The sequence below is a fragment of the Bos indicus genome, chromosome 3 (genome assembly GCF_029378745.1).
Source record: "Bos indicus isolate NIAB-ARS_2022 breed Sahiwal x Tharparkar chromosome 3, NIAB-ARS_B.indTharparkar_mat_pri_1.0, whole genome shotgun sequence".
Taxonomy (NCBI): Eukaryota; Metazoa; Chordata; class Mammalia; order Artiodactyla; family Bovidae; genus Bos; species Bos indicus.
In genome coordinates, this window is record NC_091762.1 from 104,778,351 (window position 1) to 104,796,700 (window position 18,350).

Consider the following 18,350-nt stretch of genomic DNA (forward strand, 5'->3'; position numbering starts at 1 on the left):
CTGAGGAGCTCTTACCAGGAGAAAGGGAAGAAAGGATACCAGACAGACACCCAGCAGTGGTGCCTCTTACCCTGGGATTGGAAGAAAGAGCTGAGTTAATAACGTGATACAAAACTGGGAGTCAGTCTGCATTGGCACGTCCTTTGCATCTTGCCGATTAGGAAACAGGCTCAGAAGCATTCTGTGACCTAGTAACTCTCTCAAGGTGAATTTCTGAAACACACAAGGCTGGAGTCTGGGTCCCCTATTCTTCCACCTCACCCAGCACGGGGAGGAGACTGAGGTCACTGTGACCCTCTCACCATCCCCTGCTGCCCTCAGGCCATGCTGGGAAAACCTGTGGGCCAGCAGCTACTGTGGCAGGTTCTGGGGATTTAGTGGTGAGCAGAAGGCAATGGCACCCCACTCCAGTACTGTTGCCTGGAAAATCCCATGGACGGAGAAGTCTGGTGGGCTGCAGCCCATGGGGTCGCTAAGAGTCGGACACGACTGAGCAACTTCACTTTCACTATTCACTTTCATGCATTGGAGAAGGAAATGGCCACCCACTCCAGTGTTCTTGCCTGGAGAATCCCAGGAACGGGAGAGCCTGGTGGGCTGCCATCTATGGGGTCGCACAGAATCAGACATGACTGAAGCGACTTAGCAGCAGCAGCAGAGTACACACATCACCCAAATCATGGCACTTATATTTCAGAGAGGGAACTGGTCATCAGACAAAAACTTACGGGAATAAAAAGAAGTTACAAATGTTGATACTTGCTGGGCTCTGAAGAGGAAGCATGTGATGCTGAGCAAGTGTACGCAGGGTATGAGAGCATACAGGTGTACTGGATGGACAAGCGGGTAAGCATTAGGCATGGCTAGATACAGGAAGTATAGTATGTAGAGAGGGTGTATACTTGAACATCGGGTCAGGGAGCGCTTTCCTGGGGAGCTGATGTGCAAGGTGAAATTGGGAGTTTGGAGAGGAGTTAACTGGTAAAGAAGGGTTGTTCAGGAAGAACATCCCAGGCAGTGGACATGACATGTGCAAAGGCCTTGAGGCAGAAGAGACTGAATGCCTTGCGTAAAGTAAGGGGGAGATGAGGCAGCAAAGGCAGGCGGGGTCCCTGAAGGAAGAAACGTGGTCTTGGTCTCAAGAGCAAAAGGAAGCCACTAAGAAGATTTAAGCAGGACAGGCCTGGGGCCCATGAAGGACATGGATTAAAACCTGGAAGAGAGAACATTTGGGGTTTTGGTGCGAAAACAGGGATGCCCATGGGAAGATGGATCTCAGAGGGGCCTTCTAGGCAACTCGTGCTGAGAATTGCAAGAACCCTGTGTGCTTAAAAATCGGGTGCAGAGGATGGAGCCTCTGGTGGGGGGAAGAGGAATCTTTGTTCTTTTCTAATAAGAGTAGATTAAAGATGAGCTGTTTTCTTTACTGGCTCCCTTCTGCATTTTCATCTGTCAGTGGGTGTACACTGGGAATCTCCAAGAGGTCTGTGTAATAATCAGTTTTATCATGTTTCCCCAACATATTTGACCATGAGAAGGGCTGAGGGCAAAGACAGTCCCCAGAGGTACTTGGAAAGTGACTGATCTGATCCCAAGAGGAGGACACAGCCCTTGTGGCCTGTGGCCAGGTCAGCCTGGGATGAGACAAGTTATAAAGATACCTGGTAACAGGCCATTATAAGCAATCCATCAATAAACAGAACTTTCTGCAGACTTTCCAGAGAGTGCTGGGTATAGGAGAGTGAGGAAGCTCCAGAGTGGAGAGTCATACCTTCTCTGCCCCGTCCATGAGCCCTTTCTCCTTTTCTCCCTGGTTCCTGCCCCGAGAATTTATTCCACATCCTTAGAATATCCTAAGCAGAAAGTGAAGAGGAACTAAAAAGCCTCTTGATGAAAGTGAAAGTGGAGAGTGAAAAAGTTGGCTTAAAGCTCAACATTCAGAAAACGAAGATCATGGCATCTGGTCCCATCACTTCATGGGAAATAGATGGGGAAATAGTGGAAACAGTGTCAGACTTTATCTTTCTGGGCTCCAAAATCACTGCAGATGGTAACTGCAGCCATGAAATTAAAAGATGCTTACTCCTTTGAAGGAAAGTTATGACCAACCTAGATAGCATATTGAAAAGCAGAGACATTACTTTGCCAACAAAGGTCCGTCTAGTCAAGGCTATGGTTTTTCCAGTGGTCATGTATAGATGTGAGAGTTGGACTGTGAAGAAGGCTGAGCGCCGAAGAATTGATGCTTTTGAGCTGTGGTGTTGGAGAAGACTCTTGAGAGTCCCTTGGACTGCAAGGAGATCCAACCAGTCCATTCTGAAGGAGATCAGCCCTGGGTGTTCTTTGGAAGGAATGATGCTAAAGCTGAAACTCCAGTACTTTGGCCACCTCATGCGAAGAGTTGATTCATTGGAAAAGACTGATGCTGGGAGGGATTGGGGGCAGGAGGAGAAGGGGACGACAGAGGATGAGATGGCTGGATGGAATCACTGACTCGATGGACGTGAGTCTGAGGAATCACTGACTCGATGGACGTGAGTCTGAGCGAACTCCAGGAGTTGGTGATGGACAGGGAGGCCTGGCGTGCTGCAATTCATGGGGTCGCAAAGAGTCGGACACGACTGAGCGACTGAACTGAGCTGAAGCTTAAAATCAGCACCCCTAGAGCTCTGGACAGGATGTAAGTATGTGTCCCATTGACAAGGCTAAAGTGTCACCTGAATAAATACATCAGTGTGAAGGCCTTTACCTACATCCACATAACAATGGTGGGAGGGATGGAGAAAAGAGAAGGGATGAGGATGCCCCCTTCCTCTTCGCCCACTGATATGTTTAATTGTCATTTAACAAACATTAGGAGCGAGACTAGACACAAGGGACCTGGCCGTGCACAGGACAGACTCGGTGCCAGCCCTCTTGATGCTGGGCCAGGCTTGTGTCTGTGTAACATTTAATTCTCCTGACAAGCCTGCTTCTGGTTAAGCCCTAGCTGGATTGGGGGAGGAGAGAGTAAAAGTTTAGGACAAGGGCATTGGCCTACTGTGGGAGGGGCCTGGGTTAGGAATGCAGCAGTGTACTCTTGGGAGCCTTACCTCGACTCTGCACTTGGGTGTCCTTCTCTGGGGAAGAAAATCTACTCTGCCTTCTAGACAGGGTGAGGGTCCAGGGAGGTGCCACGCTCCTGGCATCTACCACAGTGTGCAGTGGCTTTCCTTCTCATCCTCTCTCTTCTCCCCTAAAACCAGACCTGGCAATTTCTGATCATCTAATTTTTCCCCACTTGAGCATCACAGACCCTCTCCCCCTAGCTCAACACCACGTGCAATTTAGAGTCACAACCAAACCTGATATATTTGTATCTGGGGAGTCCCCCAAAACACCCTTCAACTTAAAGCAGCTGACACAATCAGGATTTGTTTTTTTTTTTTTTTAACTTTCAGAGTTAAACTGGACCCAGGCGCCCATGTTCAGTTTGCTTCAGGCAGCGAGGTACAGTGGGACCAGCCCTGGGCGTGTGACAAGGAAATCCAGGCTGCGGTCTGGTTTCCTGCCTGCCAGCTGTGTGGGGCACCCAGCCCTTCTGAGCCTCAGTTTCCCCTCCTGTGAAGCGGGGGTGGGAGAATTGAGTGAGGTACAGAAGCATTTATGAACGGAAACCCCACCTCAGAGTGCCTAACTCCCCGGCACTTCACAGCGTCTTCTCAGAAAGCACCTACAGTTTTCCCTCTTGGGAAACTGGCAACCCCTCTGCCTCCTGCCACCTGTGACCACCCATCTGGTCTCTGGGAGACCCCAGCCACTCCCGGCACAGCTGTTTGGCACTAACTGTCCTGTGGTTAGAGCAACAGGCCGGCCGTTCTGGGAAGCCTCTTTCTCAGGCTGGGACCCTGGGGCAGGACTGAGCCCTGTTTGGTGGTGGGGAAGACAGAAGCTGGGGAGGGTAGAGGGGAGGGCCAGCTGGGGAGCTGTTAGGTGAGCGCTGTGTCATGTTTTTCAAATATCTCCAGGTCCATAAAGCTCAAAGTGTGGTCTGGCCTTACGTGTGTGTGTGTGTGTGTGTGTGTGTGTGTTCCTGGTACATTTCCTTCTAATTTTTAAAAACCATACGTAACGTCAGGGACATTTAATCCATATGGTTCTGATTCCTTAACACTTAAATCATCCAAATGTTGTTTTGTAGATTCTATTTGCAAATCTCTTTACATAAGCTCTTAACTCCTTCTTTCTCAAGGGCATCAAGGTAGGATCTCTGAGAGAGGCTTCCTTTAATGCCAACTTTCCCTTCTCCACCCAAGTTGGCCAGAGGTCTTATGACTGCCTATGCTCTGGGCACCGACTGCCCAGGTCCTGCCCTCAGGGCTGGGAGGACGCTGGTGGGAAAGGACGAAGGACAGACTGGGATCCGTCCCCACTTCCACCACTTCCTGGTTATGGGATCAGCTGCTAGTTCACCTCATCAAAGCTTTTCTTCCTCACCTGCAAAAAGGGATACGTAATAAACATCTGAAAAGGTTGTTAGAGGACTTAGACGAGGAAGCATACAATGCTCGTAGCCTGGAGACCATGGTCTGCTGTCCCATGTACCACATCGCGTTGCTGAGGTTAGAGCAGGCCGTGTCAGACCGCAGGGTCCTTCTGTAGGAATCTCAGATGGCAGCACTTGGTGGCAAAGCTGAGTCCAGAGAAGCCAAGGGGGAACCTGCCCACAGGACTTGGGGGTTGAGGCAAGGATGGAACAATGACCATAGTGGCCGGGGAGTGGAGGAGGTAAATGATGCCTGGAGATGCTCAGCCCAGCGCTCAGGTGGGAGTCTGGGAGGGGAGTAGGCACGCCCGGCATTCCCTGCATTTGGTGTGTGAGGGGGAGGTCGTAGGGGAGGACCCTACAGGCCATAACAAAAGGGGACAAGGAAGGTGGCCCTCCCAGATTCAAAGGCCCTGGGTTTTGCCCTGAAAGCTACCACACTCATCTGTTGGAGCCCAGGCTCCAAAGGCCCCTTCCAAGTCTCTTCCACATGCTCCACATGCAGGCACCAGCCCAATTCCTCAGCCTGGAGTTCAGTCCAGGGTCCCCAACACACCCGGAATCCCCACTTTCCCCTCCCTCTCTTCCTTGGGTCATTCCCAAACATTCAATGCTCTTTTGAGCTTTTGTTTCTTCCCCTGTTTCCCCTGTCATGGTGGCCTTTTCCCCTGATAAATACCTACCCATTCTTCAAAGTCCAACTTAAAAATCACCTCCTCTGAGAAGCCTTTTTGGGAAGATTTGCAAAACAATAGCACCTTCCTTAGTGCTTTTCCTGGTCTTGGTCTTTGTAGTCTGTAGGTACTTGGGATGAACTCCTGAGAGCCTATGCTGGGAGCAGTGGGTGGAGGATGGCCAGGAAGCCTCAGGAGGTTGGCAGGCCCACACGTGATGCACCTGCTGGAAGGCAGACTGGAAATCCAAGATGGCACTCAAAGGACTCCATGGCTGTCGGTATGTGACGTGAGGCCAGCAGGAGGACACAGATGCCTGGTGCAGCGTGGCTCCTGGGGCCTCCCCATGGCAAGGGCCCATTGGCCAGCTCTGATCTGGACGCCACCCACGTCTGTACCTATAGAACAGAATTTGTTTCTCTGGCAATTCCAGACGGAGTGAATCCCAGACAGAGCTGAGTCTCTGGGACAGAAGAGCAGATGCTCCATCTAAAATTAGGCTGCTGACTGCGACTCCCATCTAGGCTGCATGCATGGATCTGCTTCTTACATCTGTCATTGTGTAGTGGAGGCAAAGCGGAGCCCCTGCCTCCCTGTCGAGGCTGAGTGGCGATGTGACAGCCAGCCAGGGGCCAGCATGGTACAGTCTACCTGGAGTGCTTCCCACCCCCTCGCTGGTTGACTCCTCCCGCATCCCCCGAGAGGGCTGTGTCCCCTCGCAAACAGCCCTCAGAAGTTGGGTCTCTCTGACTTTGGTTCTGAATGCTTCCCCTAGGAGGTTAACCTGTCCAGTACCATCCCCACCAGGGAGAGTCCAAGCTGCTCTGGAACCCAACATCAAATTCCAGCAGCAAGAAGACAGGCCCATAGGGATGATGCAGGTAAAGTCACCAGCTGTCTGGCTGAAGCTGAGGAAGGTGATAATCAAGGAAAACCTCTTTGGGCCTCTTCTTTGTTGTTCCCTCCTCCTTACAGACATCCTGAAACTCTTTCATTGCCATCCCAAGCTGGGTCCTGCTCTCTGGGAAGAGGGGTAACCATTGGAAACCTGCTGAGGGGGCCCAGCCCCCAGCTGTAGCCTTTATTTCTCCAAAAGCTACAGTTCTCACAATGGCCTGCAAGGCCTCATATATGCCTGACACTCTCTCACCTCAGGGTCTTTGCATTGGCTGCTCTCTTTGCCTGTAAAGATATTACCCCAATATCTACAGGACTCAGTCTTCATCTGCTTCAAGTCATTGCTCAAACGCCACCTCCTCAATGAGGCTTACTCTAACTACCCTATTTAAATTTGTGGCCCATCTCCCACTCCTGCATTCCTGATTCCCTAACTGTTCTACCTTGTACTTTCCATAGTATATACTTCCTGCTAACATGTTATATGATTCACTTATTTATTCAGTTTCTTTATTATCTGGCTCTTCCTTCTAGAATGTAAGCTCTACAGAGCAGGGCTTCTTGTCCCTTTTGTTTACCGAAGTACTTATTCTTAAGCCCCCAGAATAGGGCCTAGCCTGTATTAGGTGTTCACTGAGCATCCGTTAGAGGCTGCATATGTTCAGGTGAGGTCTTGGCACCTGGGCCCAGGGCTGCATCCTTCCTTGTCCCCTCTGCTGTTGGGGTACCTCTAGGCCCTCTTTGGGCCTCCATTTGCTCATCCAGCAACAGGGGTTGATGGTCCCTCTCCTGCCTCTTGTAGAGCCTTGGCAATGACATGAAGGACCAGGTGTGATTGTGCCCAAATCTATCAAAAGTTACCCAACAGACCCTGATCCTTGGAAAAATTGAAGGCAGGAAGAGAAGGGGACAACAGAAGATGAGATGGTTGGATGACATCACAATTCGATGGACATGAGTTTGAGCAAGCTCTGGGAGTTGGTGATGGACAGGGAAGCCTGGCATGCTGCAGTCCATGGGGTCACAAAGAGTCGGACACGACTGAGTGACTGAACTGAACTGGCCCAAATCCGTGTAAGGTGTCTGTTTTGTTCAGCTAGCACATGGAGAACAACCCACTGGGCTCTGGGCCCGTACTGAGTGCTGGGGGTCCCCAGAGGAGTGACAGTTTGTGTCCCCAGCTGCAAAGAGGCTCTCCTAGACTAATGAGGCCAATTCCAATGTGAGGAAGGTAGGAAATGCCCATTTATTAGAGAGTTGTCGGACAAAGAGAAGCAAATGTGGGACCCTCCTGAGATTTGGGAAATTTATACCTTCACCTTCTGTATTAGTTAGAGTTCTCTAGAGAATCAGAAAATAAGATACATACACACATATACACATATACATCAGAAATAGTGTGGCTCAAAGGGTAAACCATCTGCCTGCAAGGCAGGATACCAGATTCAAGCCCTAGGTCAGGAAGATCCCTTGGAGAAGGAAATGGCAACCCACTCCAGTACTTTCGCCTGGAGAATTCCATGGACAGAGGAGCCTGGCAGGCTACAGTCCATGGGATTGCAAAGAGTCAGACACAAATGACTAAGGGAATAACTTTCTTTCCTATAAAGTACTGGCACACACGAGAGAGACTGAGACTTATTATGAGGATTGACTGTGTGATTCTGGACACTGAGGAGTCCTGAGATCTGCTGTTGGCAACTTGGAGACCCAGGAGAGCTGCTGGTATAAGTTTCAGTCTGAAAGCCTCTAGGCTGGAGACTCAAAAAGAGCTGATGTTTCAGTCTAAGTCCAAAGGCTGGAGGAAACCAGTGCCCCAATTCAATCAGTCAGGCAGCCAAGGAGTTCCCTCTTCCTCAGCCTTTTTGTTCTATTCAGATTTCCAATGGATTGAATGAGGCCCCCTGCATTGGAGAGGACAATCTGCTCCACCCTGTCTGTCAAGTTGAATGTTAATCTCATCCAGAAACAGCCTCATAGAAACACCCTGATGTTTGGCCAAATTCTGGGCACCCCAGAATTTGATGGCCCAGCCAATCTAACACATAAAATTAACCATCACATCCTCCTCCCCACTTCCAGATTGCTGTTGACCATTCACCTCCAAGCTCAGAACCAGCCACCAAATCCACATGCCCACCTTTCCTTCCCCAGGTCCCCAGCTCTTCTGGTCTGCCGCCCTTGAAGACACTGCCTCTGCTCCCACTCCCCTGACTCAGCTCCTTCTATGTGGCACCCACTAGGTGCCCCAGGATACTTGCTGGGATTCTCATCCAGTCAGATTCAGGGTAGGGTTGAGAGTGGACTGCACAAAGTCAACAGGAAGTCCTGGGGAGACAGCCCTCAGAGGGCTCATTTTCAGGCTAGAAGGAGCATGGCTGATTGCTTTGAAAGTCTGGAGCTCCCAAGGGATCAACAGGGCTCCGTCCACACACCCAGGCAGAATAGAAGATGCTGCCGTGTTCCCCAGTTCTGGGAGGTATGGAAGGAAGCTGTCCAGGTCCTGTATATGTCAAGCACTGCCAGGCATAGACCCCTGGAGCTCTTCCAACCTAGTGGGGGCATGAGACACAAAGGCTTTGTTATTATATGATAGATGCTCTGATGATGTGTGCAAAGCAAGTTACAGGAACATTGAGGGAGGTGGTCTTTTAATTCTACTGAAGGTAGGAGCTGGTCAGAAAAGAAATTGAAAAATAGAACATTTGAAGGAGGCCTTACAGGAAGAGTTCACTAAATAGCCAAGGAGAGTTAATAGGAGAGCTGAAGGGGAATGGTGGATGGCAGTCTAGGGGAAAGGAAGGGCATTCCAGGTAGAGGGAACAGTATGAGCCAAGGCATGGAATGTGAAAATTCCTGTTGCATTTAGGGAACTAGTGAATGATCTAGACCAGCCAGGCTCTCCTTGCAGGAGGACTCCAAGACCAAAGGATGGAGGTTTGGGGTTCTCACCACCTGCCCTGAGAGATCAGAAAGACCACAATGGGAGGGAGCCTGAACAGGGGTGGAGTGAGACCATTTCTAGATTTCTTTATGGTTGTTAGATGGAGGCTTTCATGTAACAAAAATTTCATCTAACAAAAATTAGCTTTCAGGACAAGCCCCACTCTCTCATACGTATCTCTCTTTCCCATCCCTTCTGCACCATCCATTGCTTCTATTCACTGTTATTGCAATTATTTTCTGAGTGTGCAAGTCCTCTTGGGAACCAGACTGGCAGAGGCACAGGCCCCATCACACCTCACTGGTCCTGCCTGGGGGCTCCTCCTTGACCATCTCCTGCCCATCCCCAGGCCCTCAGACTCTGCTGGCCATATAGGTTGGATAAAATTCACACAAGGGGAGATGTTTTTATGGCAATCCCAGAACTCCCCTATTCTTCTTGCTGCTCTTGAAACTTTTTCTTGTCAGACCTGTTACAGTTTATCTTGTCTTAATGTTTACGGGCCTGATTAAATTCTCATTTCCTCCCTTCCCTCACTTTATGAGCTACTACAGGATACCCTCCAAAGAGCTTGAATGGAGGTGGGGGAGGGGCTCCCTTTACTGAGCATCTACTACAGGCCAGCTACTTGATACTCACAATGCACTGACTCCTTTAATTTCATCACTTTCATTCGCTCTTCATCATCCTTCCCTGAGATGCGTTATCCTCCCCATTTTACAGCTGTGAAAACTAAGACTCAGAGTTAAGCAGCTAGTAAGTGTCAGAGCCAGGACCTGTGCACAGACTGTCTTAATCCAAGCCTCAGAAGCTGATGCTCTCCTGATGTACCTCCCATTGGCAGACATGAAGCCATACTCAGAGTAAATAGTGCTTGTTATTGATGATCTTGCAAGTCGGCCCCTAGGCTTGGGGAAAACCTGTTCTCACAGCTGCCAGGGGGAGTGACTAATCTGATTTCCTGGAACCAAAGGCCCCACCCTCCCCACCTGGGATTCAGTGGGCCCTGCGGGAGTCCCCAGAAATGCTGGTGGAAAGCCAGAATGAGGCAGACCTGGGGTTCAGATTGAGCCAAAACCTCAGTCTGAAGTGTAGGAAAAGAGAACATTTTTGTCATCTGGGGGAGACTGGTCAGTGGCCTGGAGGCCACGTGGCCTCTTGTAGTTGCCTACTGGACAGGATGGCCAGTGGCACAGAAGTCTATCCTGGGCGTGCTCTGCATACCCGTGACGTTCCTAACACTGAATAAGACGTGGTTGTGCATGGAGTTGCAGAAACTAAAGGGGCAACAGATACATCATTGAAATGACTGCATACAATGGGGCACAAGCCAGAACATCTGTTCCAAAGGCTGAGATTCACAGAGAAGGAAGCAGCCAATGCCACCTGGAGGACCCAGGAGGCTTTCACAAGGGAAGTGGCCTCTGAGCTGACCTGGAAGGCTGGATGGGAGCCAGCCAGGCAATACAAATGAGGGGAACAGTACTGAGGACTGAATGCACAAAATGCACTCGGCAGGTTCAGAAGCAGGGAGCAGCTCTGTATGATGGGAGCGTGGGGGGTGTGCAGAGAGAGGGAGGCTTGGGCAGGTGAACTGAAGCTGTTGAAAGAGGCACTAATAGACAGGGTAAGTTAGCTGACCAGGTACCCACTTGAATTTGTCTTAGAGAGTTCTGCCTATGTGGAGAATGGATGCAGGGGATGGGGGCGGGGGGAGGGCAGGAAATGGGCAGGGGGACCGGACAGAAGGCTGTTGTAACTGGGAGGTGATGGTGGCCTGGACTCGGGCAGCAAGAATGGAGAAGGGATTCTGGTTCAGGCTTGGAATGACGGGTGTCCCCACTGGTGAAGATAAACAATATGGGAGGAGCAGGATTCTGGGTCACAATATAAAGCAATTGTTACTTCCATTTATCGAGCACCTGCTAGATGCTGGGTATTCCATCAAGGGCTCTATTGCGGTTTCTTGTCACATCTTCACAGCAGTTCTTTAGGATCAGGAAGTCAAAATCAGTGACATCATGTAACATGCCCAAGATCGCACAGTAAGTGTGGCTGGGAGCTGAAGCCAGGTCCATGTGGCTCTGAGGCCCATGCTGTTACCCACAGCATCAGATGAAGGATGAAATGAATGCCTGACTGAGACAGGAAGCCAGAAACACAGCTCTCAGGCTGGGAAGGGAGGTTGGGGCTGAGTCCTCTGGGACCCCTGAAGGTGATCTCCATAAACTGTAAGAGTCCCTCAGCCCCTGTCCCAGGAGAGAGATAGCTACCTCTGTGAGAAGTGAGGACTGATGTAACAGATCTATCAAGAGAGCACCCGGCAAACACACACACACACCAACAAACAGTAAAACAACACAAAGCATGCGAGTCCAGGGAATCAGAGCCATGGAGGAAAGGAGGTGGAGGAGGGGTGGCTGGTAAGTAAGTACAAAACCCAAACATGAAGTACCTGGAGAGCCTACTGGGCGAGTTGCTTAGCTCCGCCTTGAAAGCTCCAAGACCATGGTGGTCCCCAACCTTTTGGAATTGTGGTGTGTTCCAAAACTGTATCTGTAATTTGGTTGTTAGGAGTTGGAAAGAAAATTTCACAGAGACAGCCTCTTAGATGACAGATCCGATGCCAACCATCTCCTCTGCTCCAATCTCTTTTGGTTTATAAATTCTCTACAGCGTGATATTGGCTTCACAGCAGAACCAAGCCCAGTGTGTGTGTGTAGTGTACTGTTTCTATGGAAACAAGCATTCAGCACTCTAGCCTGGGACACCTGGACCACAATCTCCCTGAATTGTAGCCCCAGAAGTAGAATAAATCTTATCTCTCACCTCATATGCCCCTGCTCTGCCCCAGGCTTGGCAAACAGTCCTGTAGCAGTTAGCAAGTTGCACTGGGATGATCTGTTTACCTGCTAGTCTCCATCCTTGGATGGAGCTCCTAGCACACAGGTTTGTGTGAGTGTTGCACGTTCCCAGAACAGAGAAGGAGCCTGATTCATGTTTGAGGAATGAAGGAATGTAGGAAAGCCCCCAGGGCCAAGCTCTGGGGATTTCTCAAGACCTGGCCCAGCTATATGCAGGGGAAGGGCTGACAGGAAGGAACTGGCACCTGGCACCACCTGCCTTCTCACCTGGGGCCCGTCCAGCTGCAAGGTGGGAAAGGTGCCTGGGGCCCCAGGGTAGGGGTGATGGCTCATGGAGCAGAGTTGGGCTCCGGCTCCTTGCCTTGAAGCAGCGCTGCCTGCCTGCATCCCATATCCCTGAGCTCTGAGGCTGGAGCCTTGAAGACCTTCTGGCCTTGGGTGAGAACTGGCACCAGAACTGGGATGGAGGCTGAATCTTACGACAGGAGACTGGGAGCTCTGGTTGAAGGAGAAGCTGAGGGAGGGCTTCTGGGTCGACACTCCTGGCCTGGAGGATGGCTACCAGCTGGGAAGTGTGACCTGGGGGGTAAAAAGCAGGGTCTTTGGGGGGAGTTCCAGAAAATCCAGAGTGACTGTGTCTGGCACAATGAAAGTACTCAATAAAACACTTTTCTCATGCCTTCCTTTCTACTTCGCTATAGCCAGTCTGGACTATATGTTTGAAGGTTGGGATGGGAATGTCCCAGCCTGCCTTGATGGGGCGGCGCTGAAGTTTACCTAGAGAAGGGCGGGGAAGACAAATCCCAAGCCACAGAAAATTGGAACAAAGGAGCAGTCCAAGGAAAGGGCCTCGGCAGGGCAGCCTCTGCAGGGCTGGCACACTGGCCCACTTCCTAAGCATCCAGTCCAGTCTGAGAACCCACCTTCCACCCCAGGACCCTAGCCAGGGCCCCTGAACCTCAGTTGCAGCTCTGAATTGGATCATTCTGCCACTCCTATAGTTAGTTTATCTTTCCATTTGCTTCCCTCCACCCCCCCAGGATCATTCATTCACTTAACAAACGTTTGTAGACTTCTCAGTCTTGGCAGGAGAGAAGAACCAAGATGGAAAGTTCCTGGCAGCTTCCAGACTGGAAAGAGGGGAGGTCTCTCTCAGCTGACTGCAGCTTGGGGTGATGGGCAGGAAGCATTGAGCTGCCAGGGGCAACAAAGGAGGGTGACTAAATCCACTGGTCGGGCCACCCCTCAAAGGTGGAGAAGGTACTCATCCTGGGGTAGGAACAAGCCTGTCACCTGAGCCTTTCTGCCTGTGACAAAATGTCACCCCTCCAGGCATATGAATTATAACAAGATACCCACTTGCTCCCACCTGGAGCTGCTCCCAGCCAGAGACAGTAATCTGGGCAGAGAGGGAAGGACAGGAGTGGAGTGAGGGGCAAGGTCTTGTTCCACGGGGTACCCTGTCTCACTTGCCCTAATTAAGAGGAAGACTATGTCAAAGGCAGGCTTGATTCGGGGTGTCAATAACACAGGACAGGTAGAGAGGGCATTTCAGACAGAGGAAAATCTATGCAAAGACCACCCCCACCCCCCCCCACCCCCCCGCCCAAAGTGAATGCTGGTGGAAGGTTGAAGAGAGTGTTGGAAAAGGACATGGACGGTTGAACCCCGGGAGATGCAGCTGGTTGAGGGGCCTTGCGTGCCAGATCAGAGAGTGTGGTCCTTCCCTTTGGAGCTTTGTCAGAAAGAGGATGACCCAATTGGAGCTGAGATGGAGTTCTGGGTGCTACTGGAAGATGGGGAGGACTGAAGTGGTGGTGATCAACAGAACAGCTGGGAGCCTTGGCAACAGGCCCATGGGTATGCAGTTGTACGCATGAGTGTGCAGGCACAGTGAGTGTCCGGCTGTGATCACACCTCCCTCCACCCCCTGCAAGTCATGGAGTTGTGGTTTCCTCCTGCAGGCACCTAGGAGTGAGGTTCCCCTGTGGAAGCTGCCATTCCTCTACTAAAGCTGGTGGTCTGGGAGGGGCTTGTTTGCTCTGCCCTGGCTTTGGAGGGAGGGAAGAGGCTCTGCTGAAAGCTGCTGTATGAGGATGGCACAGAAATCCCCAGGGCCACTAGCTTGTCCCCTGGGCCTAGAGGAAGCCCACTCCCTGTGACAGGCAGAGCCTTGAATTTAGGCCATCACTTCAGAGCCAGAGGAAGCCTGGGGCCTCCAAGGCCTTTTTGGAAGCCCTGAGCAGCTTCGCCCAGGTCAGCTTGTCAGTCACCCTGTGGGTCCTTGAACTTCTGTGACCTGGAGAGGGAGTGCCTCTTCAGCTGGCACTCTAGACACTCAGTTTGCCTGACTCTTGTCCTGACTTTGGTCCCAGGCTCCACAACCTCCTGAGGCTATTCCCGGGCAGCAGAGGCCAGCCCTGGAGTCAGCCAAACCCAGGGTCAGCTCAGGTTCAGCAGAGTTGACCTCCGGCAAGACATCTGACAAGTCAGAACCTCAGTGTGCCGCATCTGTAAAATATAAATCCTGGTGGCCAGTTCTGCTCCCTCGGGAAGCAGGCCAGTGGGGCCCCTGGTGGGCGCTGGTGCAAAGGTGGACCAGAGTGACTCAGGTCCCAAGGCTTGGGATCCGGTAGCTTCTGCAAAGTCAGGCCACTGGGAAGCCCCGGGGAGCCCCCATCCCCACCCCGACCCCCAGGCTGGAGCCCAGGGAGCCCGGCCAGGCCCGCCCCGCCCAGCACTCGCGAAGGCATATTCCCGCCTTGGGAGGCACGGGCTTCCCGGAGCAGGGCTGGCACCCGGGAGCAAGGCGGGGACCTGGCACTTTGGGGACGGCAATGGACGCCCGCCGGGCCGGGTTCACCCGAGACGGGGCCCCGAGGGGCACGGCCCCAGCGGCGGCGACGACCGGGGTTCCCTGACTGCCCTTCCCGGAGGGCCCGGGAGGAAATGACAGCGCGGGAGCCGGGGCGGGCGCGGAGGGAGGGGCGGCGCCCGGAGTGACACGGCCTGTCACCGCGGAGGCCGCTGCACAGACCCTCCCCGCGGCCGCCGGGAGCCGGGGATTCCCCAGACGCAGACCCTCCCGGGCGGCAGCCTGCCCGATCGCCCTCCTGGACCCGGCCGCGCCGGGACCCCCAAGCGGCCGACAGCGAAGCCCTGTACGCCAGGGCCGAGCCGGCCGGAGAGGCGCCCGCTGCGGGCGCCGGGGTGCCCCGGGCTCGGCGACAGGAAACTCTGGGGAGTGAATGGAAAGAAGTGGGTGGTCCGGCCCCTGCGACTTCCCCTGACATCACTGCCCAAATAAGGAGCTTCCAAGCGGCCGCGGGGCGGCCCAGAGCCGCGCCTGCCGCCGGCGCCCGCCCGCCAGCCCGCCCCGCGCCCACCCCGCGCCGCGTGGGCCGCCAGCGAGAGCCCCGGGCACCGCCGGGCGGAGCCGAGCCGGGCGGAGCCGAGCGAGCGGGCGCTGCCGAGCCGCGCGGAGGCCGGGCGCGCAGCCCAGCGCAGCCCAGACCAGCCCAGCGCAGCGCAGCCTGGAGCCGCGGAGTCGCGGCCACCCGCAGGTAAGCAGCGAGCGCCCGCGCCCCGCGCCCCGCCGCGGCCTGGCAGCCGGGAGCCGGGCACCACCAAGCGCGTCGGCAGCCACACTGGCCCGCAGCGGGGCCACCCTCGGGAGCGGAGCGGGTGAGAGAGGGCTGGGCGCGGGCGCGTGCAGGAGCGCGTCGGGCCAACTCCCCGGACCTCCGGGACGCCTCCGCAGCCTGGGGTTGCCTGGTGCACGCGCTCTTCGCCTGCGTTTCCCAGACGCTACTTCTGTCATCAACCCGGGGTGACACCAGCGTTCCCGCGTTCACACTTCTCTCGCACACCAGCGCCTGGCACAGCCTCACTCGGCCTCTGTGCCCGGAGCAGCCCCGCAGCCCGCCCCGCCTCTCGGGCCTCTCACGGCCGGACAAGGCGGGACAAGGCACCCCGGTGTGAACCGCTGAATGGCTTTGGCCGTCCTGGCCACGCTTCCCCCTGGAGGCGCTGGCAGTTTCAGACTGTCAGAGCAGATCGGACTTGGGCTCCTCCGGCTTATTGGGAGTGAGTGAAACTAGCACTGATCTGGCTCTTCTTGCCCTCTTGCAGAGTGGCACCTGGCGCGGGGGGTATAGCCCTGAGGGGAATGTACCTGGCATGGTGGGGAGGGTGTGGCCACCGGCAGGGAGTGACTCCCGGCCTCCTAGCCTGGGTGTTTCCAGAGCGGCTCTCATTCCCTGGGCTTTTCTCTGAGCGCCCTCCCCTCCCCTCTCAACCAGGGCCGGCTGCCGGGGATCCTGGACAGCAGTGGTGGCTGCTGCAGAACAGGTGCAGGTCCGTCAGCCTCGGCTCTGGCAGGGGGCTCTGCAAAGTGGCTGCAATTGCTTACCTATAAAATATAGAGCGTATTTCTTGACAGCTTGATTAAGGTCATAGGGAAAAATGATAAAGGCAAGTACTGGGTCCATCGTTTAGTGGCTCTGGGCAAATTCCCTAATCTCTTTCGGGCTGCATTTTATCCTCTGGAAAATGGGGATGAAGGTCCTCAGCTGAATGTTGTCAGGGAAGACTGAGATCATATGAGTGAAAATGTTCTCTAGATATAAAGCCTTGTATACAAGCCAGTTGCTGTGGTTTGGATGGTTCTGGGCTGATATTTGCCATGGCTGTGCTCTCTGATTTAGGGAGACTGAACACCATTTCTGTGCCGTCATCTGCAAGAAAAGGGGCATTGAGAAATGCCCCATGTGCCTGCTAGCAGATCCCCCGAAGTAGGTTCTGTGGAACATTAGTTCTAAAAGTTGTGCCGCGAGTTAGGTTTCCCTGTGCTAGTAAGTCTGGCAAATTCTGCAAGCTCTCTATAACCCTTCTAGCCAGTCACAATTCATATTGGCAAGTTAAAGGCTCTGAGAAGTGCTGCAGTAAAAGAACCTGTTTAGCTTTGTCCGACCCAGAATTTCTCTGGTGGATCCTGTTGCTCTTTTCGGGTCACACATGCTCTCCCAGGAAGCAGTGCTTCTGTAGCTACCAGTAGATATGATGTGTTTTCATCCAGTCGCTGAGTTCTACTTGCCTTCTTGAGTGAAGAGTAAACAGAGGCCCAGAGGAGCTGAGTGCCTTACCTGAGATCACAGCTGAACAGTGACCCAGGATTACCCAGTCGTCAGCAGTAGAGCGGGCAACAAAACCCAGACTCCTCATCCAATGCCTTATTCCATTCAGTTGTGGCCAGAAGTTGACGCTTCTCTTCTGAAACCAGTCTTGCTGCTTTATGTGGACACTCTGTGGAATATATTTGGCAAACATAAAGACTTAAATGGATTCGATGATGATCGGGTCCCTACTATGCGTCATTTGTGGGGTGGAGGGGGGATCTTGAGCAGGTAAAGTTCTACCAGATGTGGAAGCTGTGCTGAAGAGTAATGGTGCCAGAGTCCACACACACACACACACACACACACACACACACACACACACGCATGTGTACTCCCACATACTCAACCCGTCCACACACTTACACACTTGACCCCATATACTCACTCACACATGTGCCACTGCACATGAATACACACTCCTACACATGCATACACACCCTCACTCTCCAGTCTCACCTCCCTCACATCCACTCCTGTCCATGCTCTCACGTGTAGCCATCTTGCTGTGCTCCAGGCTGCAGCCAGGAGGCACTTGTGGCAATGGGCATGTGCCCTTGTCCTCATGCCCCCAAAGTTGGGGTGGTGGGGGGCTGCCTGGCACCAGCTCCCCAAGATGAGTACTGTATTGAGCACATGGGAGGGCCTGGCAGGGCTGTCTATTTGCATTTCCCCAGTGTCTTCTCCTTTCTCCCGTTTTCTGCCATACTTCTCCCCCGACTTTCCTTCGGTCAGCTACTGCCTGGTCACACATGATGTGACCGAAACAGCTCTGGCTTCTATTGTGTTGATTGTTTTAATCAACTGTCAAAGCTTGATTAGGGCAAGGGCTTTGTCTCAGCTGGATTGGAATCCCCAGCTCCTAGGAGAATGCCTGGCACAGAGGAGACGTTCAATAAGCATTTATTAAATGAATGAGTGAGTGAGTGAGCAAGTGAGTGAAGGACTGCTGGCTGCTAGAATGCCCGTGACCCAGGCTGACATCCAGGGGGACTCGCTGAGCATGTTTGCTAAGTGCCTGCTGGGACCTAGGCACCATTCTGGGGACTAAGACAATGAAAGTGAGTGAATCCTCTGTTCATGGAGCTTGCATTCCAGTGGGAAGAGAGAATGAAGAATAATGGACAAGATAATACTCACCGGTGATACACACCGTGAAGACACCATGAAGACAAGGCTGTGCGATGGGGAGTGTCAGGGAGGAACTGGAGAAGCCAAAGCTGGGGTCTAGGGCATCCTCTCTGACGAGCTGACCTGAGACCTGACTCAGGA

The 18,350-nt window shown here is 53.1% G+C and overlaps 1 protein-coding gene across 5 annotated transcripts in view; it reads left to right on the top strand.

The window, feature by feature from the left end:
• Positions 1-18,350, top strand: part of HIVEP3 (HIVEP zinc finger 3) — a 565,279-nt gene that overhangs the window by 413,713 nt on the left and 133,216 nt on the right. The window contains exon 1 of one of the 5 annotated variants that reach the window (XM_070786746.1): positions 15,342-15,467. The exons of the other annotated variants lie outside the window; for them this stretch is intronic. The gene's annotated coding sequence lies outside the window, so the exon portion shown is untranslated. Of the gene's footprint in view, positions 1-15,341; positions 15,468-18,350 lie in introns of those variants that run through there. 5 annotated transcript variants of the gene reach the window in all.